The sequence below is a fragment of the Euprymna scolopes genome, chromosome 42, assembly GCF_053919585.1.
Source record: "Euprymna scolopes isolate OS-2025 chromosome 42, ASM5391958v1, whole genome shotgun sequence".
NCBI lineage: Eukaryota > Metazoa > Mollusca > Cephalopoda > Sepiida > Sepiolidae > Euprymna > Euprymna scolopes.
Window position 1 is genome coordinate 8,882,510 of NC_136523.1, and position 27,094 is coordinate 8,909,603.

Below are 27,094 nucleotides of genomic sequence, written 5' to 3' on the forward strand. Positions count from 1 at the left end.
TGGTGAATAAGACGGATGAGGCAGAGTCTCGTAGTTCAATTCGTTCAGCAACAAACGGTCGAGCGCTGTCCCTTTATATTGACCAATCTCGGGAACATACGTTGGATTTTCTGGTGTATTTCGCCAATTTGTCGGCAGTACTTCTCCGCCGTAATCCTTTCGACCAGATTCAATGAAGCTGTGATAGATTAGACCGGTTGCAAACCACCAAACAGTCGCCATAAGCTTTTTTAGGTGCAATTTCGACTTCGGAGCGTGTTGTGGATTTTCTCTGGCATCCAACCACTATGACGAACGACGCCGGTCATTGTAGAGGATTCACTTCTCATCATACGCCACAATTTGCTCGAGAAATGGGCCGTGTTTGTTGCGCTGACGGAGCGTAGAAGAAATCTAAAAACGACGATTTTTTTTAATTATCGTTCAATTCATGCGCCACCGATTTATCCAACTTTTTTGACTCCCCTAATTGTTATAAATGACGATCGGCTGTTGAGTGGTTGGCATTGAGTTCAACAGCAACTTCTCGTGAGGTTTTTTCAAGGATCGGCTTCAATTAAAGCTTTCAAATGTTCATTTTCAACTACAATCGGCAAGCCGCGTCCGCCTTTATCTTTGAGGTTCTCGTCATCATTGCGAAATTTTTTGAACCACCGTTGTGCCAACTGTTCCTTTGTGGTTACTGGGCCAAACGCATCATTGATATCACGAGCCACCTTGATAGCTTTTGAGCCTATTTTGAACTGGAACAAGAAACTAGTGCTAATTTGAATTTTGTCCATGCTGTCGAAAAGCCTACAAATAAATTAATAAACAGATTTAGAACGGTGACGAATAGAGTGATTCGATGGAGCGAAAATGTGCTTCAGAATGATATATAACATGGGTATATATATATATATATATATATATATATATTTATAAATATATATATATTAAGTAAAGTGATTTTCAATTTAAAAATTAAAAATTTTTTTTTTAAATTTAAAAATCAAATTTTAATTAAATTAAAAATCAGTTTCATAAGAAGGAACAACAACAAAGTCAATTATCTGTACGATCGTTTCGGAAATCCGTGCTTTTTATTTGTGGTATACATGAAGTTATGTAGAACAATTATACATAGTTTTTTTGGTAAGCACAGTCTCCTCATCAGCAAATTTAGGAGGATTTTTATTGAATTTAAAAGACACCATAAATAAACGTAGCATTAAAAGTAAGGCAGATGAATCTTTTAGTTTTTCTTTTTTTGGAATCAGGAACTGTGTTTAAAGTAGTCATTTAGATGTTTGCTATAGCTTTTTATTTTATTGAATGATTCCAAAAAAGAAAAACTAAAAGATTCATCTGCCTTACTTTTAATGCTAGGTTTATTTATGGTGTCTTTTAAATTCTATAAAAATCCTCCTCAATTTGCTGATGAGGAGACCGCGCTTACCAAAAAAACTATATATAATTGTTCTACATAACTTCATGTATACCACAAATAAAAAGCACGGATTTCCGAAACGATCGTACAGATAATTGACTTTGTTGTTGTTCCTTCTTATGAAACTAATTTTTAATTTAATTAAAATTTGATTTTTAAATTAAAATTTTTTTTTTTTTAATTTTCAAATTGAAAATCACTTTACTTAATATTGAATTAGCTCTAGGACATTTAACTATCGAGCTTATTATATATCTAAATTACAACGAGCATTTCCTGTATTTTAATTAAACTAGTAATTTCACTGTTACATTAAAATACACTTAGCTCTTTAGACTATTATTCTAATATCCTTTAAATATATATATATATATATATATATATATATATATATATATATATCAAGTGCAACCAGTTAATTAGAAGCATATGGTCACTCACCTAGTACTGGCCAGGCCCCACGTTGTTTAACCTAGGTCATCTTATCTGTCTTGTCTATCCTAGTAATCTTTCGCTCGAACTAGGCAATATGTTCGGAATTTCGAATGGAACCCTTACTTTTATACACGGTGGTAGAATGTTCATTTTGGACTAAGTTACTGCATGGAGGCATGTGAAGTTTCCTCCCGGGCGATTTCACGGATTTCGATGACAATAAAAAATATAGGAGTGTGAGATACTCGTTGATTATCATTCAATCCCGGGCAACGCCGCGTCTCCTTGCTAGCCATAAATATAACTTTACCTTACTCTGTCGTGCAAATATACATTTTTTCCCCATGTTATCGGGTAATCACGTTTCTATGTGAGAACTTAGTTTAAAATGGTCAAGTATTTAAATACCATCCTTTTTTGTGTGATGATTCATCTTGGGTTACTTTGATACTCGTTGGAATGGTGATTCGCATGAGATTCGCAGAATGAATCAACAGGCAGATGATTCATCGACCACCTGTAATGGAATGTCATACTGTTGTCGCTGTGAAACCATCAGTTTTTCAACGCATTTCAATAGCAGATATCATAACATTTTTTTCAAATGCATCATCTATTATAAATAGAGTTTTGACAACATAATATACTTTTCATTGTCTTGACTCTTGAGTCTATATCCGATAATATCTTTGTTTTGATGTGGTTCTCGGTTGATTAACTAAGTTTAACTATGTCGGATATATACTCGAGAGTCAAATGAATAGAAAAAAATATGCAGCTGTCACAGTCCTAATTATAAATAATGGTAAAACAGAATTTTGGTCGTTTATCTCCACCATCTAACGTTACTAAGTTTTAACACGAGTGTTTGAAGAATTGGTGATCCAAGATAATTATTTTAATTAAAATGAAAAGGTCACACATTGCTGTTTACATAAACACATACTTGTGCACATATGAACGATCAAGTAAAAAAGAAAGCTAATAGTTTCATATATAAATGCAATGAGATACCTACTGGAGCGATAGAGTAGTCTAACCATTCTTCTAGCGATTTTAGAAACAGATAAAATACATCTGTCCACGTTCCAGGAGCTTGTCAAGATATGGAGCTTCCCCGAAACGATAGTCATTCATTCCTATTGGAGCGTGATGGGAGTCTCAGCGATTGAAAAGAGAGATAGTTGGTTTTTGATTCATTAAAATTAACCAGTTTCTTCTTTCTCCATTGAAGCACGTTCTCATGATAATAAGAGAGAGTATTAGCAAGATCCTGTCTTGTGTTTACTTCTGTCAATTCTGTAACTCTCGCTTTCCATATTTTGTCTTTTAATCCTCCCATTCCATGCGAGATTTGTTTGACAAAGAGGGAAGAATATCTGCAGTCGAATGGAAGAAATTATTAGAGTAGAACAATAGACCATATTTTAGAATTTATAGTGGGGAATCAGTTCCACGTAAATTTAACGTACAATGATCTCTCATATCTAGACCATTATTTAAATGAATAGCGTTTGAATGACATATATATCATAAGTTTTTAAGGAGATTGGAATGTAGATCTTAGAGTTACTTCCGGCAATTCCACTTCCTTTATTCTGTCCTTGCGGTTCTCACATCCAATGAATGATGTTTCTGACAAAAGAGGAAGAATTACTCTTTTTATGCGTCGGAATATATTCATATCAAATTCATTTTTTTTTTTTTAATTTTAACCTTTAAATATAATATTTTTATCTTATTATATCAAATAACTTCACACCTTGTATTAAGCTAATTCGATCCTTAAAACAAACAATTCCACAACTTTTTTTGGATGATGTAAAGTATTTGTTTTTTTTTTGGGGGGGGGGGGTATAACATAGGCAGAATATCCCATTTCACAAGTCAAATATATCAGATTTACAAGTAAAAATTTATCCATTATATTTATTTTATCCTCGTGTGGGGAAATAAAAGTGGTACAAACGTGTTCCGCGCTTGAGGAAATAATTTTACCTGTTTCTAGTTGTGTTAATCTACCTTTTACTGTGTGTACTTGTTTTCCAATTACGTCATAATTGCTGTTCAATTAAATAAAAAGTTGTCGCACTGTTAATCTTTCTGTAGTTTCCGTCGAGAATAATTCTTATCTTGTCTTCTGTGAGAACTTAAATATTCTCTTTTTCTTTTTTTTACACAGTGGTCACCACTTATCAAGGCCCGGAAGCCACTCAGGGATAAGGGTTACTGCAAGTACATTACGTTAGTGTGGAGATTTGATGAAGTGTTTACTTAAGAGGGCGGTTCATTAGGAATTTGTTAACGTTGTTAACACATCCAAGTTGTAGTCAGGTGGGAAGCAGGCAGACGGAACAGAGTTCCACAGGCGTGCAGTTCTAAGAAAGAAGCTTTATTCATGGAATCTACGTTTTGATTTAGGCACAGATAAAGAGTGGGGGAAATTTTTCACAGTGGATTCAGCTAGACGGGTGTTTTTCGTAAAAGACTGGCGAGGGGGGACCAGAGATTGGAGTTCAGACGAGCACCTGCCATGGAAATAACGATAAAACAAGGATAGGCTCGAAACGTCTCTTCTGTGGGAGAGGGGTTGCAGGGAAGAGAAAAGCGCATCCCCCACTAAACCACGAAGTCTATTTTGTACTCTGTCAAGGCAGGATAGGCTAGTTTTTAGCAGCTCCTGCCCAGATATGGCAGCAGTATTCCATCCTTGTTCTTATGTTTTTATCCCGTTTAAAACGGGCAAAAGTTACAAGCCGTTGACATATAATAAGGGTGATATTCTATTTGGTTGATTAAATACAGTGACATTTTGCCCATCTTTGTACTAACTACTAATCCTTATTAATCCTTATTTTTCTATGTGTCAAACGAGCGGGTGTCATACTATATACTTAGCTAGAACCTTATCATTACAAATGTCTATACAAAATTTAAGATAAATCGGCCGAATATTTTCTGAAAAACACTTTAAAATAGATGTAGTATTCTGGAGACTGCCCCTCATAATTCCTTAACTTTGCATCGAATGGATGCTATATAATAGATCGCTGCACCGTATTATAACAAGGATCCATGCAAAATTTCAGCCAGATTGCCTCACTAGTTTTCGAGAAAAGTGAAACAACTAGATAGGCAGACGAATAAAATACAGTTATAAGAATTCGTTCTCTCTCTAGCATTTGTGTCGGGCCCTTCACTCGCCTGTTTTCCCCACTTCTGTTTTATCTCATTTTTTTCTGTGTTGCATTATCATATTATTATCTCACCCTGGTCTTCCTGTTTATCCTCATTCCCATTTCCCATGGATTCTGTCTCGAGCCACTAAACTTATTAACTGTCTGTTGAATTATTAAATATTGGATGACCTTAATCAATAAGCTGATTCATCAAATAAGCGGTCAAGGAATGCCAAATCGATGTCGCTTCATAGAAAAACAAATTTCCTTCCGGTATGCCTTCAACAAGTTTCCAGACTTTTGTATACAAACATTTAAAATTGTCGTAGACTCTTGAAAATTCAGTATATTATTTGTCTCTCTCTCTCTATATATATATATATATTATGCGATGAGTGGCCAATCTTTATAATACAGTGCGAAGTGCAATACACACTACTAAAGCCTGATTGTCATAAATGGTGAATTTCCAAAATGTTTTGGACGTTGGAGGATAGTTTATAGGTGGGTTTACCATAAGCTTGTTTAAAATTGTATTGAGTGATTGCTCCCTGTTTCATAGTTAAACTTTATTGCGGGTTCGACTGAGTCTTATTTTGTGTTAATATACTCTATGTGTATGTTTTCAGGAAGAAAAAAATAAATGCCATCCTGGGCCCAACTCTTTTCCTGATCTACATTAATGATCTTCCAAATCATATCCTTACATCATTTGTAGACATTAATGCTGACGACACTACCATTTATGGTACAACATCTAAGACAGTAAACGACCAAGTTCTCTCCAATTCTCTCTCCTCTGATCTTGAGCACGTTGTACAATGGGGAAAGGAGTGGCTGGTTACTTTTAATGCATCTAAAACCAAGCTTCTCTCTTTACATCATCAACATTCTGATCCACATCTGACATCAATTGAAATGAATGGCTCTCGTCTTCAGGAGGCCTCGTTTTGACAAGCTTCTGGGCTTGACCATTACTCCTGATCTTAAATGGAACACGTACATCAAATCTGTTGCCAAGGCCGCTGGAAAAATGGTGGGATCTTTCTATCGATCCGGTAAATATCTCACTGCTGATGCTATTCTCTATCTATATAAGAGCCAGGTACGTCCAAGGGTGGAATACTGCTGCCACATCTGGGCAGGAACTGCTAGAAAGGACTTGTCCTGCCTTGATATAGTTCAAAGTAGACTTCGTAGCCTCGTAGGAGATGTCCTTTTCTCCTCCTTGCAACCTCTATCTCACAGAAGAGATGTTGCGATCTTGTCTCTGATGTATCGTTATTTTCATGGAAAGTGTTCAACTGAGCTTCAATCTATGGTTCCCCCTCGCCAAACTTTCACAAGAAACACCCGTCTAGCTGTAAACACTAGCAATAATTTCCCCCACTCTTTATCTAAACCTAACCTAAAGCCTAAACCTAAACGTAGATTCCATGAATAAAGCTTCTTTCTTAGAACTGCACGCCTGTGGAATTGTCTTCCGTTTTCCTGCTTTCCGGCTGACTACAATATGGTTGTGTTCAAGTCTAAAGTAAATAAGTTCTTGATGAGCCGTTCGATATAAGTTTTCAAATTTACCAAATTTTCATTACTAATGATTACTATATTGTCCAATTTCTACTGTACACTCTTTAACCCTTATCCTTGAGTGGCCTCTGGACCTTGATAATGTGGTGATGCCTATGTAAAAAAAAATATATATATATATATTTTAAGTATTTTCTGCTTGGAAAAACACCCATCTAGCCGAATCTACTGTGAAAAATGTCCCCAACTCTTTATCTCTGCCTAAATCAAAACGTGGATTCCATGAACAAAGCTTCTTTCTTGGAACTGCACGCCTGTGGAACTCTGTTCCGTCTGCCTGCTTCCCACTGGACTACAACTTGGATGTCTTCAAGTCCAATGTTAACAAATTCCTAATGAACCGCCCCCTTAAGTAAACACTTCATCAAATCTCCACACTAACGTAATGTACTTGGAATAACCCTCATCCCTGAGTGGCTTCCGGGCCTTGATAAGTGGTGATCACTGTGTAAAAAAAAAAAAAAAAACAGAACTTAAAAGGACTAGATTCTAAGAATTCGAAGAAAAGTAAAGCTTGCACTCTATTAAGAGGATTATCTATAAGAAAACGACAATTTTGCTTGAAGAAAATATTATTGAATTAAAAAAAATTATGCCAGTATAAGTCTAATAATTTTAACTAGCGGGACCTGTGAAAATTCCACACGGGACTAATTCATATGTAATACATTGATGTTGGCATTCTGTAGATGTTCAGTGTAAATGGAGACGCTCTGATATTATTGTAGCTTATTTGTTAAAATTGCAAAAATATTTATCTAAGCTAGCACGAATGCCCGATAAAGCCCGGTCGTAAAGTACGCTTAAATATGATATTTACATTTTTGCAGATTTCGTATATATTATTTTCTACTGATTTTTATATATTATAAAGTTGTGATTTCAAAAAAAAGATATATATTCAGGTATATATATATATATATATATATATATATATATATATATATATGTGTGTGTGTGTGTGTGTGTGTATTATGTATATATATATATACATATATATATAGTCTTAGAAGTTTTTAACCTTTAAAACTATACAATAAAAATCATCATTTTTAGTCAGTAAGTTAGTAAACCACCTGCAATTACTGCATTAACTTGCTCTCTCGAATTCAGTATAGTACCAGTAATAATTTATTTTTAAGGGATAATCAGTTGTTTACCATGAAACACTGTTTCGGGGATTTAAAAACAGTATATTACATCATGGCTCCCCAGCAGTGTTGATCAAATACCAGCTCCCTTAATCTTAGGAAAAAACATGTTACAAATCTAGTTTCCCATTCTTAATTAACCTATTCATGTCATACAAATGATTTTTTTTACCTGTATATATATGTATAACTTGAGTTCCTTCAGTCATAATCGAAACCGAACCGAAAACTTATGAAGGATTCCTGATAAAATTATTTATAAGAAATAGATGATTTAAGTGCCACCAGCTATAATCGAAAGCGTAACACAATTTATGAAGAACACTTGCTATAATTATGTATGACAAGAAACAGAAGAACGTAACTATTAAACGATTCTGATGTAAGCGTAGCACACAAAAGAACACACAGGCTATCGTATTAATATATAGATAAGGGTGACCGGATATGTCCGGTAAGTAAATGCTGATATTTTAGCTGTGTATTGAGTAAATTTTAACATTTATTTTGTGATGACAATAGTGTATAATTGTGTAAAACAAAAAACTTTCGCTCTGTTCATCTTTCTGTACTTTCCGTCGATAATAATTCTTATTTTGACTTTTGTGAGAACTTAAATATCTTCATGGGAAGAGATTACGCATATAAATATAATCTTTTTCTTTGTTCTAAACATTCACTATTTATTTTTAACTATACACAGTTTATCTATGATAAACTGTGTATAGTTTCATTTTTATATGCATAAATGTTTTTTTTATTGAGTATATTCTGAGATTTCTTTATGTGGGAGGTGCGAATAGTGCTTATTTGTGGCGTTATGATGTTGGGTATATCTCGTGCGATTTTGCGTCTGTCGTTACCGCTGCCAGATATTATAAGACGCATCGCATAGGGATGTCTTATTTGAGTGTTTTTGGGGAACTAATATAATGAAAGAAATAGTGTGATGGTATTCAGCATATGATGTCGACGTATTTTTGTTTTTTATAAGCTTTTTAAAAGACTTGTTAAAAGATTGAATATTTTTGTTTACGGCTTTTGATTTAGTGTAGGTATACGTATTTGTTTCTGTGATAGTATTTGATATTAGTAATGGAAAATACACACGCATTTAAAGAAAATGCATACACTTTTATATTTTCTGATTAAAATGTTAGCTGATGAATTCTAAACTTTAAAAACTGTCCCTCCAATTTTAACCAAAAAGGTTTTCAGATGTTTATAGATCGAGCGTTATATAATAGTCTCATTATTATTATTATTATTATTATTATTATTGTTCTTTTCTTGTTGTTTTTATTGTTATTTATAGTGCTTGTTGTTATATCGTTCGTTGTTAGGACTTTTTAATAGTGAGAGTCTTAGAGAGTTTGATTAAGAGAGATTGTTATTGAGAGAGAGATGGTCGTTTTATGACGTTATTCATATATATTAAAAATGTTCATACTTAGAGATGTAATAGATAGAAGCTCTTAGAGTGAGGAAACAGTGTTCAGACAGTCTTAGTGTTCACATTGTAGATATGAGACGTGTATGTAAAGACATTTTGAAACACATGATATACATAAGACATATATAACAATTTTCAGTTTACCTTTTGGTAGAATTACAACACAAAGACGACGTTTATAAAAACTCAGGATGGGTTTATTTCTTCTCACGAACGGCCGTGGTTTTCTGAGTCAAGAATTCAAAGCTTCACATTCTAAGTTTCAAAAGTGACCGTCTCGCTTCTATACGTTCGAATGTCCATGTCTGGACTATCGTCCTCAGACTCTCTCTGACTCTCCCTCAGTTTTTCCCCCAGTTTCTCTCAAGTTTCTAACTATATCTAGAACTTCCCATTTTCCATGACGTCATACACATGTTAAAACATATGTCTTCTTTCACGTGTTCTGGACATGTGTGTCCAAAACTTTTTCCTTTGTTTACAAAAGGAATTTTAAACTATATTCCCAGTAACCTATTTTTCCAATATGTTAAAAACATGTTTATTAAATTATCTTGTATAGTTGCATTCCTCAATTTAATTTTTCATAACAGAATTACAACGCGCATTCTTTTATTGAAACTATTTTATCTCCAAGTTAAACAATGGTTTGTTTTACATTCCATTTTCTAATTCTCTCTCCTAATCTATTTCTAAACCTAATTTACGAGGTTCGAATTTCGTCTATTCTATTTCATTTTCATTTTAACTAAATCTCTCTATTTTTATACTTACATGAAAAGGAGACAGCCCTCCCTTCCATATTTCACAAAAAATGTATGCATTTTTAAATTTAGTACATTTTTTTTCTACATTTACACAACCACACAGCTAGGAAAGATCAGGCTAAAAAAATCTCTTTCAGTCAGCCCTCTTCGGCCGACTTCACAATTATTATATTTTTATAAGATCAGAACCTTTCTGATCTTCTTGGCATTTACTTTTTGGGTGTAGGGTCTTTACCTATGATTCACATCAGCTACTTTCCAGCCACCCATATGCTGCAGACTAGAGGTTTCCACTTCCCTCGAAATAGACGACTCCCTTCGTCTCAAAAGTGTCCTGATCGTCTCCTTCCGCATGGTTAGTCTTATCAAGTATGGCTTTGTTTTTTTTTTCTATAACTATCTTATACGGGACATACCAAAGCTCATAACCAATCTTCTTAACTATCAAGATATACCTTTTTTCTCTCATACGGATTCACTCGAATTTCCTTGCTTGGATTCTTGAAACTTCGGCGAGGATTTAGAAATATCACCCCTAACTAACTTACCTTCGACCTCCGTGAATTCCCGTTCAAATTTACCTGTAAGTTTTATTCTTCAAGAAAAGTAGTTTTATTGTCAGTCACCTTGTAGGCTGCCTTTAATATTTTCTGTGAGGTCAGTTTGTTGATTTTCTTTATATACAGTATACATATTTATAATTGAGGGGTCCGGTCCAGTGCCTACTTGTAATTTTCCAATTTTATTAAATATCTTAACTATAACATATTTGAGTAAATTGTCGTCTGACATTTCGTTGGATTTTCTCTGTCTGATTCAGTTTTATGTTTTGTCGTTTGCTTTTAACATACGACATTTTATGACTAACTTGTCACAATTTTGACAATCTTGGTCAAAAAATGGGCAGAATTTAACAAATAAAATTCAATTCTGGGTTACATGTTCTGAGGATCATTTTTTGTTTTGTATAATCCGCTTGTTTACAATATGTGGGTAACAATTGTTTCTTGTTTTCAGAGAAGTAATCCTTTGTTTTATTCTAAGAATGTGGTTGAACATATTACGCTTTCTGCTTTTAGGGTAGCACAGTTTTGATATATAAATTTTTTCTGACATCTGCTACGCCCGATACTTTTGTATTTTTCGAATCGCTTCTCACGCTTATAACCCGTAAATCCTCCGAAAATTTCTATAGAGTAAAATTGCGTTCGCTTACTAGTTCTGCTTGTACTCTCAGTCAAATCTTGAATTCTTGTCGACACTAATCAATAAGACATTCAAAATTATCTGCCGATAATTCTGCAATTCGTCACCGTGCTTGTTTGAGACCGACGTTAAATCTGAATATTTTTATCATCCCATTTAGCTAAATAAAAACATTTCCACTTTTTGTTGAACATTAATGTCTTGGGACTGAAAGGTTCTGACAGTAACTTAATGGATTGCGTGAGCTCCAGATACAAGTGTAAAGTAGGATGTCGCTTATGAATCTGCTGTGTTTCGGAATTCATAACTTTTGCAAAAGCTCACAAACGTCAATCTTCGCAATCGTCGTGCAAAAGGTCTCCATATATTCTAAAGAAAGCGTCGAACGTTTGCCTTTGTCCAAAATATAGGTAAACGTCTTAACATTGTTTCTGTCTCGTGTTTTGCAGAAATACCGTATTAGTTTCTGTCTGAGATTTATTGGGCAAGCTTTTGAGGAGCAATTTCTGTCTGAATTTTTCTGTTTTGTTTCTTGGCTTTTATACAGATAGAGAATTGCATCAGTAGTAAGATATCTTCTGTAGCGGTAGAAAGTTCCCACGATTTTCTTAGCAACCTGGGCAAAAGACTTGATGTACGTGTTCAATTTCAGATCGGGAGTAAAGGTCAAACACAGAAGCTTGTCAAAAAATGGAACCTCCTCAAGACGAGAGCCATCCATTTCAATTGATGCCTGATCGGTATCGGCCCGTGCTTGTAGAAAAGTGCCCAGGTGAGGGTTGGGAAATTAATGTTTTCGGTCAATTTTTCGATATTTGTCGTCCAAAGAGTAAAACTTCAAAACGATACCGATCTCCTGAGAATCTTTCGCTTCTGTCGAAAGTTTTGGGCAGACATACATACATACATACATTAAAATGACATAGCGCGGGGTGTTCCCGGCGTTTCCCGGGTCTTTAAAGGTAAATCAGAACTCCGGGGGTAGGGCTAAAAATTAAAAAAAAAAAGTTTTGGTAGTTGAGTATGAGGATCGAAACCAAATCCTCGAGGCGATGTTGGAAATTAAAGTGTGAAAAAAAAGTGCGACGTTAACCATTCCGCCATCATGACATATTGACGGAAACACGTTTGAATTTATTTAATTACTTAGAATTTGCAGGTGCAGGTTTTAATGTCTTAATGAGGTCAACTTTGACTGTGGGGTTTTTATTTTTATTTTCTCAAGATGTTTGGGGGACAGCCCTTGTCCCATTTGAATAGCAATTGTCTTCTATAGGGAAAATATTTCCACATTAATCAAAGCTGATTGCTTTCGGACATATACTGTGATGAGGACCGGAAAAATACCGCCAGAATTAGTGTCGCTTTTATTATAGGAAAAAGTCTAATCACCACGCGGCGAGCGAAAACTGTTGCATATTTATCTTCCCGAAGTCGAGCAAATTAAATAGACAGGCGAGCTCCGTTGTTAACTCGGAGATATTATGATTTATATGTGATATAAAAAGTTGTTAGCCGACCGAGCGCTTCTCTGAAAAAAGCCTGTCTTGGACATACACAAAAAGCGAACATACATACACACATTTTCGCTTATATATATGTATATATATATATATATATATATATATATATATATATATATATATATATATATATATTAGTGGGGCACCTAGCGTTGCTCGGGTGTTTGTGGTGTGCGTGTTGGGAGGGGGTAACAACAAAGTTTTGGTAATAAGGTAAGATCGACCGCAGAACGTTGAGGGGAAGGTGGAAAAGAAAGTGTGAAAAAAACCTGACAACTTACCACTCGCCCACGAAGGGAGGGTAACGAATTTAATGATGATAAAGTTAAATTGACAGGTGCGAGATTTTAATGATCACACCATAGAAGTATCACAGTGAACATTTACTGCGGGTTAGTTATTTTGGTTTTGATTGTTATTTTAGTTTTGTTTCCTAACTTTTTGTTTCGCCAAAGTTTTTTTTTTTGGGGGGGGAACCCATAAAAAGGGGAATGTCCATATGAATAGCAATTGTTTGATATAAGGAGTTTCCCCGACATTGATCAAATGCCCGTTGCGTTCTAGACGTTCCACGGCCTTTCTGCCGGGAACCTCATCTTTGCTTCAGATCAGATTCGCTTTTATACGAAAAAGCCAAACCAACACGTGAGAAGCCGAAATAGTAAGAATTTTATAAAAGTCGACGTAAATAAATCTAGATGCGCGTTCAAAAATCGTACATATTATCATAAAGCGTTCTGAGATATAGTAAGCCCTCCAAGAAGGCGGGCGAAAAAAGGCTTTCTTGGACATACAAAAATGCGCACGCCGCATTTGCCTTTTATATATATATAGACTAGCGAACATACATACACACATTTTCGCTTTTATATATATAGATGTTTCATTAGACGTTTGTCATCGGTCTCTCTCCAACGCTTCTCCATTTTTCGCTCCTCTCTTTGTTATCATCTCCCCACCTGTCTGCTCCTATTCTTTTACACCGTCTTAATCATAGCAGAATACCTATTGCCCCTTTTTAATATCCTTCCCCACACACATCCTGTCTGTATCCTTTTTTTCTGTCTAAATGCCTGCGGAATTAAGAAATCTTTGAGAATGCCTGACTTAATCAACAAGCTGATTCATCCAACAACCTGTTAAGGAATGTCGAATCGATGTCGCTTCTTAGCGATATGCATAATCTATTAAATAAAAGGGGAAAATGTTTGTGTGTATGAGTATGGTTGTGTCTATCTTTGGCTGAAATTTAAAAAAAAAACGAACATTTATAAATCGAATTCTTAGAAAGTTGGTATATATCTTTATACCATTGTCTGGAATGAATAGTGTCTTAAATTTAGAAAACATCATTGATTATTTGACGCTAAACTGGCGTTTATAAAGTCAATCGATTGTTTTATACGCAATAGCATGTAATTAGCAAATAGTATGGATTGATTATGTATAAAAACGTACGACAACAACTCCATACATAATATAAAAGAACATTTAACGTTTGTGATAACTTTTATATATAATACAGTCTTGGTTAAACTTTTTGTATTAAATGTTTGATTTATGCTTGGAAGGAGAGAAAAAGCAAGGAATTGGAAAACGAATGTTTTCAAAAATACTTATTCCTTTTGCAGGGAGATATCCTTTCTTTATTTTTGATGGCCTTGTAGTAATCCTTAGCATAGAAATGTTGTCGACTTTAACCTCGAAAGCGGATTTTCTTATGGCTTGAAGCCGTGTATCCCTCTCTTGTTTTCTCTTGGTCCATTTATTTCGTCTCTCTTTCGGTTCACAAAACCTCTGCTTTTTATATCTCCCAACCGGCTCCTACAACACAGTGTCTGTTCCAAATTAATTTTAGACGCATAAGCCTCCTATTGGTCAGATTATTTTTTTGTTGACAATATTTACTTATTCTAATCGCAAGAGTGCGTGGAGCCGATGCGCACTGATGATTTTGGATATTTTGTATCAAACAGCCGATACTAGCTGGAAGGGAGTTTTATTATTTTTATTCAACAATCTCTACAAAGGATGTAATTTTTTATCAAGTTAAATCCCTTATGTCTACTCTTTCCTTGTGGAATCTATATAACGTAGAATTGTCTATGTACATATATATGTCTGCATCCAGAAAGATGAAGATGCTGAGCGAAGGGGAAAGTGAGAGAGGGAAGATAGAGAAGTTCAAATAAAGACAGAAATTTTCTCCGAATTCTCGAAATAACTAATCGTTGTCGTTAATATGCCATTTGAAATATCAAATGTTTATTAATTTACAGAAACGTCAGACGACACTAAATGTCTAGGATTGCAAGCCTTCAATTCTATGTCTGCCATCTTTCTTTTGTCAACGACGTGGTCCAATTTCCATTTAAATAGCAACACAAATTGAACCTGAATGAAAAGATTTTGATTGGCTTGAAATGAAAAAAAAATGCAAACTCAAATGCCTATAGACACACCCGTACCTTCCCATATATATATATATATATATATATATATATATATATATATATATATATATATATATATATAGTAATTTTTAAAATATATATGGCGATTCAGCGACACTGAATATTCTGCGTTTCATCCACTATAGGATTCGTCAGGCTTATAGTGGATGAAACGCAGAATATTCAGTGTAGCTGAATCGCCATATATATTTTATACATTACTAACTAGCTCTACGTACGTATTGAGCACTTTTGAAGTCAATACTTAAAGTTTACGCATAAATCTATACTTTCGTATATTAGGTTTATGTGAGTAAATGAAGTAGTTATATATATATATATATATATATATATATATATATATATATATATATATGAAATTATTACTGGAATCATTTTTTCATACCTATAGACACTAGTGTTTCATCCTTTCGGAAATCATCAGTACAAGGTGTAACGATTACCGTTGGTCGGGAGATTCCAACCCGGTCAGGAAGTCATCTCTAACTCCATTAGCAAGGAACAAACCGCTCGGTCTACTTTAACTGCGGCGAGATATATAGTTGAAATTGCATTTATATAAAACGAAACTCTCATTCAAGATAGCTGAGAGTAGTTTTAGAATTTAACATAATGATCTCCGCAGGTGCTCTAAGGGACCGACTTGTTTCAATTCCACATATAATGCTCGACAATAACATTTACTTTTTAATACCTACAAACACTAGTGTTTCATCTCTCTCTCTCTCTCTCTCTCTCTCTGTATATATATATATATATATATATATATATATATATATATATATATATATGGATCAGATGAGACTGCAAATTTTATTGTTAGGATAACTGATCTGACGCATTCTTAATTTAAATGTTTCATGTCTGTTGCTGATATCGAGCCGTTTTTGTTGAGGCTTGACTTTGGAAACGACCATCGTACACATACCGTCACACACATATTAACAAAAAAAAAAAACATGTACTTTATTCCTTACAATCCAGAAGTAATGTTTTTTGACAAATGAGAAAGAATTGCTGATTACTGGGGCAGAATAAACCTCTCTAATACTTATTGTTTTCTTTTATGTGTTTAGCATTGAAGTAGTATTTATTCTTTTTACATTAGGTGACTTCATGCCTTGTCTACAGTGAGTTTTATAAAATTGAGAATAAATTATACATCCCTTCAATATAAGAGCTAATCCTTAAATTTTCTACTCATGAAATCTTAAATGATAATCTTAACATATTTTAAATCCAAACAATGTTTATTCCCGACATGTCCACAAAGATTTTGGTGTGATTGCTATTATTTTATCATGGTCCAATAGTATACCGGGGCATTTGCTCTTTCTATTTCTCGTATAATCGTTTCGTTACACTTTATTACACACTAGTTGGGGGTACCCGGCGTTGCCCGTGTGTTTTGAGGTGTGTGTGTGTTTTTGGGTAAATGAAAAGAAAAATCATTGGCCGGGTGTCCCGGGTGTTTGTTTAATAAAAAAACGAAGCCTTGACGCGCAGTTGGAAAATAATAAAGTGTGAAAAAAAGTGCGACGTTTAACGGCAGTTGCCCGTTTTTTGACGAGTTAATGATGTTAATTTTTAGTGCGGGACAGTGTTCTATTTAGCGCGAGTCTGTTCGCTTTTTTATATATACATATATTCGAAAAAGCGGCGATCGAAAATTGTTGAATATTTATCTTTTAAAAGTCGGGCAAATTAAATAGACAGGCGACCCCGGTTGTTAACTCGTAGATATTATCATTTAGGCGCGATATAAAAAGTTTTAAGAAGTTGTGAGGCGACCGATCGGTTCTTGGAAAAAACCCTTTCTTGGGCATATACGAAAACGCGCGCGCACACACACACACACAAGCATTTTCGCTTTTATATTTATAGATGAGTCTATTTTCTATTTCTACAAATCTATTATCAGACCATGTAAGCAGCACTGTCATGTTTGAGCTGGCAAATTTGTCTTCAAGTGGAAAGTTCTTGATAAATTGGAGAAACATATCTGTAATTTGATTGACTCTTCACCTTCTTCTTCTCTGCAACCTCTCTCGCCTAGACGTGATGTTGCAAGTCTCATTATTTTTTCACAAATACTATTATGACATGTGTTCCTCAGAATTGTACGATCTGTTCCCTGATTCCTTTGTTCCAGCTTGTCAGACTTGTTGATCTACTGTTCTCTATAAATTCAATATTTTAATACTTCAGTATAATACAGCTTCCTATTCCAGTAGTTTCTTACCAAGGACTGCGAGATTATGGAACTATCTCCCTGTTCCCTGTTTTCCTTCTACCTACAACATTGGTTGTGCTAAAGCAAGGTCAATACGCATCTCCTGTATTTGTGTAAGTTGGCCGTTACGCTCAAACCGCGTTTGTTACCGTCCAAACTCCTCTCAGACCCCCCACGCTATCTGGTACCATCGCAAAGAACAAACAAATACGACTCGTTTTTTTTTTTTTTTTCTATTTTTGCAAAAGACATATATTACCATTATTTTCCAAACAATGCTTGATTCCTGCTTTTTGTTTACTGTTCATTTCGTTGGCATGAGATTAACAAAACCCTACCGTCTCCACACCAGCTTAAAAGTCTCTCCCCGCTACCACGGTAGAAAACGTCCATCTCAGCCGGTCGCATTTTTCTTTCTCGTGCCCTCACGCTAGGCATAGTCAGCCATATCTTGCCTTCAACTTTTCACGTCCATCTTTCTCTTTTCGACCACGTGCTGTCTTTTTGTTTTCTTTTTCTTGCAACGCAATCTCGCACACACTTGCTAATTTGCATACGTCTTTTAATTGCTACTGCAGCAAATCTTTTCGTTAGCTAGCAAACCTTTGGCCCTTGTTGATATTTTTACACGCGCCCATACGCGCTCTGTTACGGTTGCAATAATCATTTTTTGTTCTTGTTAGCTGCTTACATCAAGTGGTTTCATGCCTTGTCTCAAGCGAGTTTGATAAAAAAAATTGTCTCAGAAATAATTTCAAAGATCATATCAACCAAAATAATCGCCATGCCAGTCATTAAAATTTGCCATTAAAACTAGCCATTACAATTAGCCATTAAATTTAACCATTAAAAATAACACAGAGGGTAGAAGAATTACTGAATATTTTAACAAATTACTTTCACTTTGCTTGAGTCATGTTTTGTCTTTTCATGATTCGTGGCCGTAACGATCCATGACGTAACAAATAAAGTACTTATAAAAATTCATTTGTGAGTTACACTCTTTTAGAGGTGTAAAGTTCAATCATCATAGTGGACGATCGGAAAATACTATTGTGAATTATTTAAGACCTTTACCCGGTCATGTCTTTTCACCTCAAAGTTTGGTTCAAACACTCTAATTACTTACAGTAGTTTTGAGCATTAATTGTTGCATTAGGTGGTGATAATTAGAGCTAGGACAACAGCATATTTTTTTAATTGTTTGGACTCTCGAGTGTGTATCCGTTGATATCTTTTATGCTGTTATATAGAGTGATGTGGTTCTTGGTTGATTAACTGAGTCTAACTGTCGGATATATACCCGAGAGTCAAAATAATGATTAGAATAGTCTGTTGTTATAGCCCTAGTTCGAAGTGGAATATTTCTAGCGTCTTCGGCTGCTAAGTTTCCTTTTTTGAACTCATAAAATATTATATACCTCAAATGATTCTTAGGCTCTTCCATGTTAGTATTGTTGTAATCAAGCAAATTTAAATTTTATTGTTCTGTAAAAAGAAGTGTAATAAGTTCAAATGCATTTAAATATAAGAAAATGTAAAAAATATACACAGTATACACAATATTGTTTAAGTTCGTTCAATTTAAAAACAGGTAAAAATTCGGACAGAACTTATGGGATGAGTTTATAGATACGACCAAAACGTTATGAAAATAACAGATGGAACCAATTGTCCAAAGAATCTAAGTAATTACTTGGCCTTTTGGTCAAGATCAAAGTGTAATTAATATATTAAAAAAAAAAATGCATACACAAACACACAGACAACTGTTTATTAATTGTAAATATGGTTTTGATTCTTAAACGCTGGGGATTTATTAGTTAGTTTAAGATCCATAGAGTGAATGAGGTATTTTGGTAAATGTTGTCAGTCAAGAGTAAGACTCCAAAGTCTACATTTATTACTTTTTAATCACTTTAGTCACAAAGACCCTGAACCCTTCCCCTCCCGAATTTCTTGTAGGGTCTTGTGCCTAATTTTGTTGTTTGATAATCTTTTGTTTTTTGGGGTTTTTTTTTTTTGTATTTACAAAATTTTAAAAAGCAATGAAATATATAAACAAGATCAAAGTGTAGTATCTGTTCTTCAGATGCTGCACTTCCATTTCTTGTTCTCTTTCGGTGGAGGAGAAATCCTTAACGACTGAGACAATTTTTATTTTTGTACCTTTTCTCCACGTTAAAAAACGACCCTGGTGTCTAACTCTGTCCCGTGGGGAGGCATAGTAAATAGGTACAGTCATCAATAATGATCTCAAATATTCCAAAAGATAACTTGGTGTTTGGCTTGTAGTTTGTCTTAATCACCAGAAACAATCATGACGTTTCTGAATTTTTAAGATGAGGACTAGTCATTCTTATTATTTCGATTAATCGGACTACTGTTCTGATCTTGAGTGTGATTTTGGTTTGTATTACTGTACACATAGATTCGAAAAAGTTATCAAAAAACAAATATGTAACAAATAAATGTTATTAAAGGCAAGATAAGTTACTTTTCTACCAAACTGGATATATTTTTTGTGTTTTTATTCAGTGTAACATATTTATTCAGCTCGAAAAACATACAGTGTTTATCGATGTATTGGAAAATTCAAGATGGCGTCTCACACCCTCTTTAACACGGTAAGTTTGGGAAAAGGTGTTATAAATAAAAAAAAAACTATACAAAATACTATTAAAAACCCGCCGAATATATGTCAACCTATTCACGGTAACATATATTGAGCGAGTTTTTAACAGTATTTTAACCGTTTTTTTTATTTATAACACCTTTTTCCAAACTTACCGTGTTAAAGAGAGAATCAGAGGCCATCTTGAATGTTCCAATACATCGGTAAACATTGCGTGGTTTTCGAGCTGAATAAACATGTTACATTGAATAAAAACACGAAAAATGTATCCAGTTTGGTAGAAAAGTAACTTATCTTGCCTTTGATAACATTTATTTGTTATATATTTGTTTTTTGACAACTTTTTCGAATCTATGTGTACAGTAATACAAACCCTGTGATTTTTATGACGTCGATCTAACCTGCAACTTTCTTCAGGTGTATCTGGACAAACTAGGGAATCTTACTCGAGAATTTAGATAGAATTTCGAACGGAACTATTTATGTAACCGGTGTACCATGTTCTTGTTCCGTCAGCCATTACTGGATAGAGGTCTTAAGTAATTTGTAATTGTATTTTTTCTCGGTCGTCCACACTGAGAATTGAACCTTCAATCTTCAGGAGACTATCACTTTTACAATTGATTTTTCCAAGTACTTTAACCACTGCGCCACGGGTCTTTGCGGAGTTCGACCAGACACACCCGAAGAAGGTCGGATGTTACATCGACCGAAACGCTGTGATAATGACACTGAAAATGAGAACAATAGTCCGATGAATCCAAATAACACGAATAACCATAAACAATGTTTTAAATAAGCAAGCTTAGAAAAAGTCACATTTCTGATATCAGTTGAATTGAATCGTGTTTCGTGCTTTGCCGCACTAGCGACATCCATTTGAAATTCCTTTGCAGGTGGGCGGATATTACATCATCAACTTGTTGATTGATTCAAGGAATCGGAACGTGTCAAGTTATGTTAATTTCAAAACGACCTGAAATATGACATGGAATGTGTTGATTTCATTTTTAGGTTATTTCTGTGTAATATTTATTTAAATAAATTGGTTTTAAATGTTCTAGTTTCACAGTGCCTTCTATTGTTAATCTATCAATTTTTTCCTTGTCTTTCTTGTTTACCCCCCCCCTCTACCGCACCTTCGCAATAAATGTCTGTGGAATCGGCAGATCGTTTAAGCGCAACAGGCTGATTCATCGAAGAATATGTAAAGGAATGTCGAATCGATGTCGCTTGATAGCAAAATGGATTACGAGAAGGCGAATATTTCTCTAAAAGATTTGGACTCTTTTAACAAACAATGGCCTAAAATACTGAATACACTGAGGAATATTAAGTACACATTTACTTTCCCTCCCCCACAGGACAGAGTTAGATACCAGGGTCGTTTTTTTTTACGTTGGGAAAAGGAACGAAAATAAAGATTCTCTCAGTTGTCAAAGAATTTCTCCTCCACTGACGGATAGCAAGTAATTGATGTGTAGCATCTGAATAAGAGATACTACACTTTACTCTTCACCTGTAACTAGACTGGTTATTACATAAATTAATCTGATTTTTTTCTTTTGTAGGTGATTAATTGTCCATGTGTTCAGTGATTAAGTATCAACGCGATGAAAATCCACGTGATTAAATATCTATTGATTATGTCCGTGATTAATAGTCGGGTGATTAAATAGCAGGTGATGAAATGTCAGTAAACTAATGGAAACATTCCACTGGCTCGTGGAACCCCTACGCAATAATGTAGTTGTCTTAGACAAAAAAACAGAATTGAAAAAATAAAATGAAAATACTCATATGGCGTTAATAGGAATATATAGAAACCACGTACTTGCTTTCTTAAGAGGCCAGAGTTTAAAAATGGCTCTAAAAGGTTGTATTGTCAATGATTTAATTTTTTGCACGATTAAAACTAATATTTTTTTTCCGATTTAATTTTATCGTCTGCTACATTAGCTGAAAATTCCGTCATGTTCTGTCAGTTTACGTAAACTGTCGGAATATGCCGAAAAAACAGGTGGTCCACAGCATAGGTACCGGATTATCAGAACATATGTTGGATTGGCAGGTGACCCCGTGAAGAGAAACATTCGATGGCTTGCACACACGCAAATGTGTGGAATTCGGAACTTTTTGCACATTGTCTATTGGAATGCATAATTTACCGCAGAAATATGTGAGAGGGTTAGGGTTAGGGTTAGGGTTAAAGGAAATATAAAACTGTAGGCAATGGCAAATATTAAACATACTAGGGAAATGAATGTTTATATAAATCGTCACAAACAGAAAGCGGAGCAGTCGGTCGGGCAGAAAACAAGATGACACATTTTTTTACCGCCAACACCCATAGAAATTCCACGTTACTTCAGTAGTGTTAAAACACAATTCTAATTTTAAATCCAAAAGGGTTTGTCGGTTTGAAAAATCTTATATCAATCAGCTGTGTTGTGTTTTACTCTCTGCCAGTATATATATATATATATATATATATATATATATATATATATATATATATATATATATATATATATGTCGTAGATCAATGACAAATTAGATTTAGCAATTATATAGGCTGAAAAGCACATTTTATCGACCAACCGCATCATAAATATAACACATATACTACATTTGCTTCGCTGATACGAGTTAGTTGATTTACTATTAACAACTAAGAATTATATGTTTCAATATTTAGGACATGTGTAACTGGTACTGCATTTTTGTGACGGGAATAACATCAAAGCGCTGTAACTGATTCAGAGAAAAATATATTAACATTGAGAATGATACAAAGGAACATAGATATTTTTTTTTTATAAGAACATGTAATGAGAAATAAAAATAAGAGAAAAGAATATACAATAACCGACTATTCTTACTGTTGGCTTAGCCCATATTTTTGTGATTTTTTTTTCATCAGTTATTTGCTTTAAATTTCATTATTCGCAACATTAGATTATGTCGTTTTATTTAAATAAGTATACTTAAAATCGGAATTGGATTTTAACGATTATTGTCTATATAAATATAAAAGTTAATTTGCGTGTCTGTCTGTCTTCCTATTAGAACGATATCTACCGAACTAATCCGCCAATTGTTAGTATACAGACTGGAAACTTAATATATATAGGATTTGGACCCGTGGAACAAATTGGATTTTGGTCTTTAGCGGAATAAATAGCTGCTAAGATATCACAATTGAAAAAATTTAACTTAACAAGCATAAGTCGACTAAAAATGTTATTTCTACGCATACAAATATATACATACATATCGTTAATAACGTTTTTTAAAGTTTTATATGCGTATTGATATAGCAAAGATTGTAACGAATGAGGTTTGTAAGCTATAGGATTCTAACTGCTGGTACCTAAGTCATATTTTTCAACGATTGAAATCATCACTATAGATTGATTACAATTAAATAATACAATAAAATATTGACTCAATATTAAATACGAAATCTGCATCAATTAAAATATCTTGCCTTTTCTGATACTCGATTATCTCTTCTATATAAATAAAATGAACTCATTTTTCCCGTATGATTTTGACATTAATAGGATTAAAAATCAAGATATTTCATGCAAATATAATATGCACAAACAGCAGAACAATATCTGAGGTGTGTTATAGGCTTATTATTTCTCAAATTCCTCGATAATCTTAGATTTCTATACTTTTTCTGCTGAGAAGTCACGGCCAAAATCGGTTAAGATCAATGGAAGTGGTAAAATATTTTCTCTCTAATAAATTTCTCCTCCCCCTGCCACCACTTAACACCGTTTGGGGATCGTTCACCAGGAACAGTTGAGTTGGCTTCGTAGTTCTTTCATGTGAAGTTATTTAAAATCACTAAACTAATCTGCAGTGCTCTGTGGCGTAGTGATTAGCGTGCTGGACAATTCACATTATATTTTCACGTTCGCGCCGACCTACCGTAGTCGTTTTTTTTTTTTTTTTCCTAAACAACTGGAATGGACTTTTCTTGGTGGCCGAACTGTTAACGTTGCAGATTTTTTTTTTCACACTTTATTTTCCTACTTTTACTTATGACTCCGGGTTTGATCCTTCCTACTTACCTACCATAACATTTTTTAAAACTCCCCGCCCCCTCCCGGAAACAAACACTCGGGCAACGCCGGGTAACCCCGCTAGTTATAGTATATAATTATAATTAATCATTTATTTATTATAAAAATATATTTACTAATAGAAAAGAAAAACAGAAATTGATTTTAGCAATCAAAAGCAGCTAAAAAAAATCCGTAAAACAATAAGAAACAAATTGCATCTGTTACTATCAACTGTATTGACTCTAATATAAATATTAAGGACAATGACAGCAATAAGCACAAATTTTTATGAAATTCTAAAGTATTCATTTCATTTTTAAGTAGTGCTAATACATATCTTGAATAACTTGCTTATTTAAAATTTATATATATATATATATATATATGTATATATATGTATATATATATATATATATATATATATATATATATATATATATATATATATATAAAAAGCTGAATGTCTGTGCGTGTGTGTGTGTCTGGTCACGAATAGGCTCTTATATGGTTTACTATTTAAAAAAACTGATTACCTATAATTATAGAAGATGTATTGAGACACAGTAATGGGCATGTTTGTATCTGGCAGAACGGTGGTTCATTAAAATTGTAGGGTCTGAGTTCGCGCCTGGTCCACAAAGTATGGAAATAAAAAAGTTAAAAATTAAAAAAAAAACGTTTACAAGTGTTTTTTATATAGATGTACATAACAATACTTTGATAAGTATATTTTAACTTAAATATGGATGGTATAATACAATTGTGGGGTCTGCGTTCGCGCCTGGCCTCCATGGAATGGAAATAGGCACACACTTTAATAAAGACTTTTAATATCTATCTGTGTGAGTATAATTTGATAATTATGTTTCAGTTTGAAGAAATATGGTATAATAAAATTATGAAGTGTTCGTTCGCACCTGACCTCAATAGAATGGAAATATGTCGCAAAGTTTAACAAGGTTTTTGTATATAGATCCACAGAATATTGTGATAATTGTTTCAGTGTGAACAGGTATGGTATAATAAATTATGGGATTTACCTATTTTATTTTTACTTTCATCATATTTTACTTTGGTTTTGATGCCCCCGAATTCGAAGCTATCTCTTTACAGCCCTTCCTTTTCATAACCTATCATACTTTCATAAACTAGAGTCCATTTTCTGTAGGCTGTTTTTGAACCCAGTCAACGACGGGTACTTTTGCTAGTATATATATATATATATATAATAGCGTGTGTGTTAGTTTCTGTGTCACGCTTACATTCGGGTCGTTTAATTGGTATGTCCTATTTATTACTAGCAATGACTAGTAATAAATAATTTTACCAAGAATTCTAGTTTAGTTAGAAGTTCAGGTTTCGGTTTCGATTATATATATATATATATATATATATATATATATATATATATATATATATATATATAAGCCTGACGAATCCTAGTGTGGATGGAACGCGGAATATTCTCTGTAGCTTAATTGCCATATATATATTATATATATATATATATATATATATATATATATATATATAATTCCATTATATATTTGGGATTCGGTTTCGATTTAAGCTTATGAAGCCAAGTTATATAGATATATTTTTCAATTTTTAAATTGCAGCTTTGTAATACATAAAAATCCATAGAACATTAACTCTATAACAATATATTAGAAATCTGAAATATTAAAATGTCATATTCAAGCGTATTTTACGACCTGGCTGTGCCGGGCGTCCCTGCTTGCTAGGATAAATACGTTTGCAGTTTTAACAAAAGAGCTTTTGGTCAAGATCAAAGTGTCGCATCTGTTCTTCAGATGCTGCACTTCTGTGTCCTGTTCTCTTTCGGTGAAGGAGAAATCCTTCACGACTGAGGCAATTTTTATTCTTGTACCTTTTCTCCACGTTAAAAAAACGACCCTGGTGTCTAACTCTGTCCCGTGGGGAGGCATAGTAAATAGGTACAATAATACCAGAGTGTTTTCATTTACACTGAACATCTACAGAATGCCAACATCAATATATTACATATGAATGAGTCTTCTGTGGAATTTCTACATGTCCCGCTAGGTATATATTACTTCTATAAAATAATTTACATTGATAGCTAAATTTGAAATAAATAAAATGTATATTGTTTCATTTCTTAAAAATTACAGCACTCCGATGTGTACAAAATGTCTTTACTTTATAAAAAAAAAGATTCAAATAGTAGATAAGAATCAAACAAAAACATAACGACAGGCGTTTATTTGAGTAAAATTCATTTAAAAATAACAGAATCAGTAATTGAATGTATCAAGAAGACAACCTTTTTCAGTTTAGCGTTGTCATAAATAGATGACTTTCGTATAAACACTTGTGCGTGTTTTTATGAAGATTGTAGAATCACTAGATTATTTTTATCAAATTATAATAGAAAGTGAAAGTGAAAGTGAAAGTAAAACCAACTTCTAAAATAGTTTTCACTCCATTTCGCAATTTTTGAGACGAGAATAGATCATTCGAATAATTTGAATTCTTCAGTTCTCATCACGAGTGTAATTTTACAAAATTTACGGTTGACTTATCCTCCTCCTACTTTTTTCGCGTGTATCACTCGGGAATGTTTCTGTCGAACTCGGGAACATACACCAAATTTTAAACCAAACCATTTAGTTAATTCGCGCTTGTAGCGTGCTCTCTTGCCGTCACCAATGACTGGTTAGATATCCTAAGCAATTTTGATTGTATTTTCGGTCGCCGACACTGAGTATTGAATATTCAGTGTTCAGAAAGAAGATTATTTCTACATCTGAATCTTTGCAAGTACTATCACCATTGCGCCACATCTCCTTTCAGTCATGGCTGACGGAATGACATCATGCTACTCATACGAATTAAACAAACGGTTACGGTCGAAATTCCGTGCGGATTCCTGAGTTCGACAAAAACATGCCCTGG